Below are 10,362 nucleotides of genomic sequence, written 5' to 3' on the forward strand. Positions count from 1 at the left end.
GCTAGGCAGCTGGGCTGCCCACACGGCTCAACCTGTGGCATCTGGTCTCATCCTGGTTCCTGACACAGAGCTCCTAGCCCCCTGGGAAGGCCCCGGCAACAGCAGCAGCCCGCACTCTAAGCAGGCCACTCTGGGTAGGCTCCGGGGTGGGGGCTGGTCACCAGGAGGATGAAGCTGGACCAGAAGCCTGGAATTTCCAGCCCCACGTCCACCCTAGGGGCAGGTTCCTCATCCTTCATGCCTCCTGGATAAAGCTCCCACAGGAATTCCAGGTGCAGGGCATTCGGGGAGCTTCTGGGTTCATGCCTCCCAGTGTGGGGAGGGAGGGGCACCCCAAGTCCACAGGGAAGGACACTCCTGTGCTCGGGGCCTCCCAGACCTCACCTGTGTGCCTGTCTACCTGACTGCTCATGAGTGCCCTGCATCACATCCTTCATTGTGTAAGAAGCCAGTAACCGTCCATAACTGTGTCCCTGGAATCCATGAGCTGCTCCAGCACATAGTGGAATCCAGGGTGGGGGCCCTGGGGACTGCCGACCTGCAGCCTGTGGGTCGGAGCACAGGTGACACGGGGATTGGCATCTGCGGTGAGATGGCCCTGTGGCCTGAGAGCCCTGATCCCATGGGGCCTGACGCCAACACCACACAGACAAGGTCAGACCTGAGTTAAATGTAGTCCCCCAAACCCCCCCACCCCCACGCTGGTGTCCATGGAAAATCAGAGAATTGGTTGTTGTCGGAAAACACCCCGGGTCCCATCGGTTCTGAAAGCTCGAGGGGAGTGGCAATTGTAACAAAACTTCCCTGAGGAAGTGGCCCTTGTGGAAAATGAAAGTGTGAAGATGAGTGAAGCCATCACGTCACCTGCACACCTACGGCCACACTGTCCAGCCAGTGAATGGCACTAGCTGGGCTTTCTGGTTTTCACCCTGTGACATTCTGATAAACCACCCCTTGTATGATGGATATCACAAGTGCTGAACATTTCTAAATTTTTTTTTTTTAATTAGGCTCCACAGTCCAACATGGGGCTTGAACTCAACGATCCTACTGATGGAGGTGCCCCAGGTGCCCCGGTAAATGCTGAACCTGTTGATGAAACAGTGCTTCTGCTTCCCAAAGCACCAGCTGCCTGCAGCAGTCACCCAGTGCTAAGAGGGTCCACCTGCCCCAGGCCCTCCCATCACTGGAATCATCCCTGTACCCCGTGGAAATACTGTTTAACCAAGACCAGGGGGAAATCACACATTTTGTAACTTATGTCCAGAGGTGTGTCGATCCTCTGATCCTCTATTTTGTTGGATGTGGTCAGTCCACACTGGGATGAAGCTGGTGTGTCTCCAGAGCAGGTCTGCAACACCTTGGGGGCCCACAGACACCTTCCCAGCTGGCAGGTCCCTCCAACATGTTCACAGTGCATAAGAGTGCTGTCACCCCTGGCAACACATTAGCATCTACAGTGTCCCACATGTGCCCAGGCCACAGCCCAGAGCCATCGGATCACCACTCCTGGGGTGGGTAGGCCGGGCAGCAGGGCCCCCAGGCCTTGTCCCCGAGAACCATGGCCCCGACCTCCATACAGAAACAAGGTACCAAGGTCCCACTTGCAGGGACTTGCTCGGCGGCAGACCAGGTATAATGGGCAGGTGAAAACCAACTCAAAAAACACGTATAATCTCTGGAAGCATCTCCTCAGGGCAGGGAGCCCACGAAGAGACCCAGATTCGGGAACATCTATGAAAACAGGTATGACAGTGAGCATGTGGTGCTGTCTGGCCATGTGCTCCAGCTTGGCTGCTCAGCGAGGCCAAGAGGACAGGCTCCCCATCAGCGATCAGCAGGTGGGGTATGCGCCAGTGCTGCTCACTCCACAGCCACGTCGGGGGTGCTAACCCCTGAAGCAGCACGGGCCCTGGGTTCCCAGCAAGCGCCCACCACATTCAGAGGCCGCACCTATCCATGGAGGCACTGCAGACACAGCACCCAGGCCCTGGCAGAGCAGCAGCTCCAGCGTAGGAGAGCCAAGCAAGCAGCCCAGGCCGCTGTACAGGGCACGGCGCACACCCCAAGGGCTCTCAAGCTCTGCTTGGAGGAACCCAGGCAAGGAAGGCTCCGGCCCAAGGCTGCCCTTGAAAACATCAGCCTGTCTTGAGTAAGCCAGGGAGCTTGTCAGGAAGCTTCAGTGATAAAACTGTGGCTCAGGGCTGGATGAAGGGAAGAGAAGGAAATGGAATGGGATGGAGTGGAACCACAGAAAGCCTGGAAACCAGAACCAGCAGCTCTCCTCTGAAACACAAATGATGTCACCACTTCACACCTGTCACAGGATGATGTCCCCAGCAGCCATCCTAGAGGAGAACAAAACTCCCTTGACCACACTGAGATTTGTAGTGGCTGCCCAAGAAAAGATACCAGACACAAACTTTGGAAATGATGCCGCCACACACATGCCTTTCAGGAGTTCCTACACGCATGTACCACAGTACAGGGACAGTTAGGGCAGTGGTGGTGGCAAAACATGGTGAGCGTCAAGTAAGTCAGGGCAGAGCACCAGAAACACTGGCAGCTCCTCAGCTGTTGCCATGGAAGACACTGGTACGAGCATTCCCCAGAGACACAGAACCAACACAGGCCCATCCATGTTCACCTGGGTGAGCAGGCTGGAGGCCCAAGAGAGCCAGTGCTCCAGTGCAAGTCCAAGGACAGAGAGGGGATAGGGGACCCAGAGGAGGGCGTGGGGGGGCGTGGGGGGCTAAGTTGGATGCCAGTGTGAGGACCGCAGTGAGGAGCCAGCTAGGGCAGCAGTGGCTTCCCAGGCCTGGGGTCAGGCATTGCCCTGACGAGGCTCTCCAGCACGCCTTCTGTTCAAAGCAGAAGCGAGCCCACGCTGTGGCTCTCACCATGGGGGTCCCTGCACCCCATGGGCCCTTCGAAGGACCCAGCAGTCAGGACAGTCCTCACGGAAAATGCCATCTGCATCTTACCCACGGCCTCAGGCCTCCCCTCTGCAGCGTTGTGCCAAGAACCCAGCTGTCTGGGGTGCAGCTTGTGTTAGAGGGATTCCCACACTGCGATAAACGGCACTCCCTTCTCTGCGTTGTGTTGTTGGTTTTGGAGAACATAGCTTTTCATTAAAAGTATGTCTCCCATGTGAACACCATCTCTTGTCCTGCTCTGTGTGCCAGGTAAGGAGCCAAGTTTACTCCCTTGGTGAAATGTCATTGAGTCAGGATCCCTGAACCTGCTTTATATTGTGATTAACTTTTCCTTTATGATACAATAAAGCTGACAGCATGGAAAGATGCAATCCACGTGAGCATCTTTGTAGTGTCGTCATGACGGGCAGGAAGGCCCAGGTCTCACTGAGACCACTCGATGGGTGAGGGGCAGCCCCCTCAACAGACAGTGTTGGATGTCCACAGTGGAAGTTCTCCCTGACATTGGCCTTGGCAAAGATTTTTTAGACCTGATGCCCAAGCACAAGTGCCAAGAGCTTGTGGTAGGGAGAACCACATGGAAGCCCTAGCTTCTGTGCAGCAGGTGAAACTGTGGATAAGGTGAAGTGACAGCCTACAGATCAGGAGCACTCTCTGTAAACCACATGGCCGTAAGGGATTGTGGCCAAATGAACCCATGTGGCCCAACCGAGGCAGAAAAAGAAAGGGTCAGATTCACAGTAATTAGTCAAATGGTAGCTGCCAGGGGCAAGCGGATGAGGACAAACATCATCCTTCATGACAAGAGAGAGTCCCAGGGATCTGATGCGCAGCATGGTTACAGAAGGAAAACACAAGCAGACACTTCCCCGAACTCACTGGATTATGCACTTTACATGGATGCATCAATATAGATGATTTAAAAAAAAAATGATATCATGGGGCACCTGGGTAGCTCAGCCTGCCTTCAGCTCAGGGCATGACCCTGGGGTCCTGGGATCGAGTTCTGCATCGAGCTCCCCGCAGGCAGCCTGCTTTTCCTCTGCCTGTGTCTGCCTCTCTCTGTGTGTCTCTTATGAATAAATAAGTAAAATCTTTTTTAAAAAAATATTATTATGGGATCCCTGGATGGCTCAGTGGTTTGGCGCCTGCCTTCGGCCCAGGGCGTGGTCCTGGAGTCCCGGGATGGAGTCCCACGTTGGGCTCCCTGCATGGAGCCTGCTTCTTCCTCTGCTTGTGTCTCTGCCCGTCTCTCTCTCTCTCTCTGTGTCTCTCATGAATGAACAAATAAGATCTTTAAAAAAAAATGATATCATGAGCAATCTCATCACAATGAAATTGAGAACTAAGATGATGTGGACAAGTTTTTAGAAAACACAACCACCATTTCAATTCATGCCTACAAAAACCAGTAAACTCCAACAACCGGTCATGATATTTCCTTTAGGTTTTATTTTTTATTTTTTGGCAGGGAGAGAGTGCATGGGCAGGGTTAGGGAGGGGCAGAGGGAGAAAGGATCTGAATGGACATTTTTCCAAAGAAGACATGCAGACAGTAACTGGCACCTGAGAAGATACTCCACATCACTCAGCCTCAGGGAAATACAAGTCAGAACTACTGTGAGGTACCACCTCACACCTGTCAGAATGCCTAGGATCAGAAAAATGAGAAACAACAGGTATTGGAGAGGGTGCAGGGAAAGGGGAGCCCTCATGCTCTGTTGGGGGCAATGTAAGCTGGTGCAGCCACTGTGGGAAACAGTGTGGAGGCTTCTCAGTGAAAAACAGAAATGCCATAGGATGCAGCAACTCCACTTCTGAGTATCTATCTAAAGAAAATGAAAGCACTAAGCTGAGAAGACCTCTACACCCCCATGTTCAGAGCAGCAGTATCTACAGAAGCCCTGACACCGACCAGGGAATGGATAAACATATGGTGTATGTACAAGGGAATAGTATTCAGGTATATAAAGAACAGAACCTTGCCATCTGCAACGTGAACAAACCTCCCAGGCATTATACAGAGTGACATGAGTCACAGACAGACATTTATTTCTTGATTACAGGATTTTACTCAGATGTGGAATCTAAAAAAAACCCAAAGAACTCAAATAAGCTTCCTTCCTCCCTCCCTCCTTCTGTCTCTGTCTCCGTGTGTCTCTCTCCCCTCCCCCCCGTATGGTATCACATCTCATTCACAGACTTCAGCATTGGGATCAGACTCTCTTCTCCCCAGAAGGGCTGGGTGTCCATGGACAGCTCGAGCTCTGAGTTTCCATCCATGTTCTCTGCCTCTAGGAAGCCTGACCAAGGTTCACCGTGGGCTGCGTGCTGCAGCTGCATCGCCCTTACCCGCCTGTGTCCTTCTCTTCAGGACACACACCTGCCTGTACTGACCCAACTCACACCCCTCATCATCTTCTCACTGTGTTCTCTCCTGTAAGGGACTCCTCCCTATGGACTATACCCTACCTGGCTTACTCTCTGGCCAAAAAGTAGGTTTCTGGAAAATGAACCATAGTTTTCCTCTGAGTTACACTTAGAACGAATCCTGTAGATATGTTTCTTTGCAGGAAAGTCTAAGCTGAAAAACTTAGTTCACGGTCTTCCCCATTATATACTGGAAACTTCTGTTTATGACTATGTTTTGCAGGTTAGAGATTTTCCTAAATTGATACTCTGGTCTCTCAGACACTCTCTCCTCCCACTTAATGTTTCTATTGTTTTAGGTGATGCATCTCCCCACAATTTTTTTCCGATACAAGACAAGCCTCTTAATGTCACATATTGAACTAACACAAAATGAGGTAGCGCAAAACTGACGAGCTCTACACTTCCACAAGTACATGGAGCCTGTTTAAAATAAGTGACATGGGCAGCTCGAGCTCATGATCCTGGAGACCTGGGATTGAGTCCCACATCGGGCTCCCTGCATGGAGCCTGCTTCTCCCTCTGCCTGTCTCTCTGCCTCTCTCCCTCTCTGTGTCTCTCATGAATAAATAAATAAAATCTTAAAAAAAAAAAAAAAAAAAGAATTATGTAGACAAGCTCGTGATCCTGGGATCGAGTCCCACATTGGGCTACCTGCATGGAGCCTGCTTCTCCCTTTGCCGGTGTCCCTGCCTCTCTCTCTCTCTCTCTCTCTCTCTCTCTCAGAAGTAAAATCTTTAAAAAATAAATTAATTAAATAAATTTGTTTAAAAAAGAAGTCTCTCCATGTGTTTGCAGAATTATGTAGACAGGGGATCCCTGGGTGGCTCAGCGGTTTAGCACCTGCCTTTGGCCTGGGGCGTGATGCTGGAGTCTGCTCATGATCCTGGAGACCTGGGATTGAGTCCCACGTTGGGCTCCCAGCATGGAGCCTGCTTCTCCCTCTGCCTGTGTCTCTGCCTCTCTATCTCTCCGTGTCTCTCATGAATAAATAAATAAAATCTTAAAAAAAAAAAAAAAAGAATTACGTAGACAAGCTCACACTCATATCCTCAATTTTAAAGTTGAAAGTACAACTGACTTAAAAGAGAATTTGCCTGTCAGTGTAGGTAGAGAAATTTATAATCCTTGTTTACACAATAAACCATCATGCTCTTGAGAAATGAAAAAAAGAAAGAGAAAAAAATGTAAGGCTCTGGTAGACACACACTTCCTTTGAAATTTATATGTGAAGGTGCAGACCATCCAAGGCCTGAAGAGCCTTGAAAAAGAATTAGGTGGAAGAGCCCATCATGCCCAAGAGAAGGCGTGGACGGATGAGCGGGACAGAACAGGGTACCCACACACAGACCCACACACACATACCCAGCTGGCCTCTGGCACACCAAGGGAAGAGGGGCCTTTTCAAGAGAGGGTGCTGAGCACCCGCACATCCACCCAAATCTCACCCCAGATGTTTGCAAGACTCGTGCAAACAGGGGCTCAGACACAGAACAGACACCATGCAGCTCTCAGAGAAAACACAGAAGAAAACCTTCTGAGTCTAGGACCCCAGCAAAGAGCGCCTGCACAGGGCACCCATCACAATGCATAAAAGGGAGCATGGGTATCAATACCCCGCCACTGGACATCTACCCAACGGATTTGCAAAGACGAATGCACCCCTGTGTTTTGTGCAGCACTGTTCACAGCAGACGAGACCCGGCAGGACCTGAGGCTCTATCCAGAGATAGATACCAGGGGGATACTCGCCACCGAAGAGGAGATCCTGCCATCTGAGGCCACCAGGCCGGACCCAGAGTGTATGGTGCTAAGTGAAGTGAGTCAGTTGGAAAAAGATAAATACCTTGTGGTTTCACTCACTTGACAAAGATAAAAACATCCAAACAAAACCCAGAAGCAGACGTGTAAATACAGAGAATACACTGAAGGCTGCTGGGGGGTGGGGAGGTCCCAACTCCCTGTGATAGAACGACTAAGTCACGGGGAGGAAAGGCACAGCAGGGGGACACGGTCCATACTATTATGACAGCATCTGCGGTGACAGATGGCAGCTACACTTGTGGTAAGTCACCATGAAGTACAGAGAAGCTAAGTCACAAGCTCACACACCTGAAGCTGCCATGATGCTGTGTGTCAGCTACACCTCAACAAAAAAATCATTATATAAACAAATAAAAAAGAGGTGGGAAAAAAATGACAGAAGGGACATCCCTACGAATCCTACAGAAATTAACAGGGTAATAAGGGAATACGATGAGCCACTCTGTGCCCCAAAGCTGATAGCCTGGAGGACACACAAGGTGCCATCTGCCAACAACACTCAGGGAAGGAGAGGCAGGCAGTACCAATAGGGCTCAACCTACCAAAGAAACCAAGGCAATAATAAATAACCTTCCAAAACAGAAAGCACCAGGCCCAGCTGGGATCCAAGTGGATTCCACCAAACATTCCAGGAAGGAACCTAACAGCCCCCTCTAGTCTCTGTGGGAAGGTAGCACATGGGGAACACCTCCCTTCTCTATGAGCAAGGCCAACAGCACCCAGACACCAACACCAAAGACATTACAAGAAAAGAAGACCACAAACCAACATGTGTCTTCAACAGAGACACAGAAACAAAAACACAAAAAGGAAAAAGGAAAGACCAGTGTTTTGGAGCCCATCAAAATTTAGACCTTCTGCTCTGCACAAGCCCAGGTGACAGATGGCACGTCCAGCCATCCACAGGGCTGGAAATGTGCAAGCCACGGTCGACCCTTGGCACTCATGGTTTCTGGCTTGGCGAATCCGCCCATGTGTGAAGCGTGCCTATGGGCCCACAGCAGTTCTGGAGACATGCTGCATCCCCGCGGACACATGCAGAACAGTGACACGGTGCTACAACATGAACCCTCCATAGGGTCCCTTCCACGGTTGGTTCAGGACCGTGATCTGCCCTTGGGGATTTCTGCTGGAGATGTCCCTGTGTACAAGCAGGGACCTGGGGGGGCTGTCTGGTGCTCCAGAGTGCAAGGGGGCTGCACTGTGCCTCACAGGGAGCATGAGCATGCAGGAGGTGCTGCAGTTGGGCCTTGAGTCTCGCTGGGGCCTGTGGGTCCAGTGTGAATGCATCAGCAGTACCTACACATAAGTGGTCTTCAAACAAGACATACATCAGGTGAAGCCGCCTATTGCCGACAGAAATGTTGAGGCCGGAGCTTGGCAGGAAGCAAAGTGCGCTTTGTGGGAATCAACACAACAGGACACTCTAGTACAGAATGCACGCACCCTTACAGGTGGGCTGCCCCAGGTCAGGAGAATCCTCAGCATCTGAGGAAGGACTGGGACAGAAACCCAGACTCCCCAGTAAAAATGAAACACAAGATCCCACTAGGAACCTGGCAAAAGTCCTGAGAAGGCATTGCAGCACGAGGGCAGACAGGCCATCAAGGAAATTCATGTCAAATCCACCACAAGACGCCTCTCACAACAGGTAAAACCAAATCCACTGGCACCCCAAAAACAGGAAACTGGATCTCTGGCATGCTTCCGATAGGAGCGCATGACACAGCAGGTGCTCCGGAAAAGTCTGCAAACCTTGTCAAGTTAACACGCCAATGGCCCGGGCCAGCCTCACCTCCTCTGGGCATGTGTACACGTGAAACCTGTGCATGAACATTCACAGCCGCCGTTTCTGCAGTCGACTCAAGTGTCCTGGCTCAGGGGGTGGCTGAACAGACCACGATGGATGGCCCGACGGAGCCAACAGGCAGGCAGAAATGAGCTCCATGCAGCCACCGTGGGGACCTAGCACAGTCCTGGAGAGCTGTGCTGAGTGGCCCAGGGGAGATGTCTGGGTGGGTCCTCTCCCAAAGCGCCGCTGACAGGACAGAATGTAGAAAGAGGGCAGATGGTGGTGGACATGGAGGGGCTATAGAGGCTGGGGGGGGCATCCTGTGACCCAACTGTCCTGGAGACACTGCCCCCGGTGACAACCCCAGCAGGACCGTACAGGCACAGGAACAAGAGAAGGGGGTGCTCACCAGGACACTGGGTCCTGTGCGATGTTGCAGCAGCTGTGCACACAGCTACCGCTGGAGACCGGCAGGGGGCGGGGAGGGCGGGTGGCCCAGAACACAGGGTGGTGGGGATCCCAGGCAGGTCCAGGCAGGGGGCCCCACCGGTGAGCCCTGGGCCCAGTGTCCCCCAGAGCCCGGTCCCTCCCATGGGTCCACCATACCCTCAGCTCCTGTCCTACAGGCCACCGGCCACCCAGCAGGCAGCCCTGCAAAGCCTCCCTGATGCCTCCTATAAGGAGGTGGGCCACCCCTGACTCCTCACCCATCAACACCCTCCCCACCCCCAGCCTGGGGATCCTACCAGGACCGCCACATTTCCCCCAGCTCCTCCTGTGCACAACAGTCCACCTCCCTGACCCCACCTGAGCTCCGCTCAGCCAGGCCTCCTCCAGTGCCCCCTCTCCTGGCCCCCACCTCGCCCCTCCCAGCCCCCTCCAAGCCCCGCCCTCCCAGCCCCACCCTCCAGGTCCCTCCAAGCCCCGCCTGCAACCACACTGCCCTATGCAGTTGGAAAGACAGTCAAGGTGTAGCATTCTGCAAGGCTCTCCCCCAGATGTACCCTCTCTCCGGGGATGCCCAGCACACCTGCCCCTCCACCCCAACCCTGTGTGTGTGTCCAGGCCCTGCTACACCCCGACTCCACACACTGCCTATTGGCCTGCTACTCCCCCACCCCGCTGTGCCTGGACCCTGCACACAGCCTGCCCCATTCCAGCTTCATCACATGAAAATCCAGCCTACTTTGCAGTTACCTTATGGCTAGTGGGCACTCACCTACTGAGGGAACAGATGAGTGAATGAAAGGTAGACCAGGACACGACATGGCAGACTCCAGAATGTTCACCAGCAGAATCCCTGTGGCCAACTTTCCCCGACCGACTCCCCTTGGAGAGCTCTCCACAAAACACAATTTCTTCAGAAATTACTCACAAATA

Source organism: Canis lupus, chromosome 14 (assembly GCF_011100685.1).
Source record: "Canis lupus familiaris isolate Mischka breed German Shepherd chromosome 14, alternate assembly UU_Cfam_GSD_1.0, whole genome shotgun sequence".
NCBI lineage: Eukaryota > Metazoa > Chordata > Mammalia > Carnivora > Canidae > Canis > Canis lupus.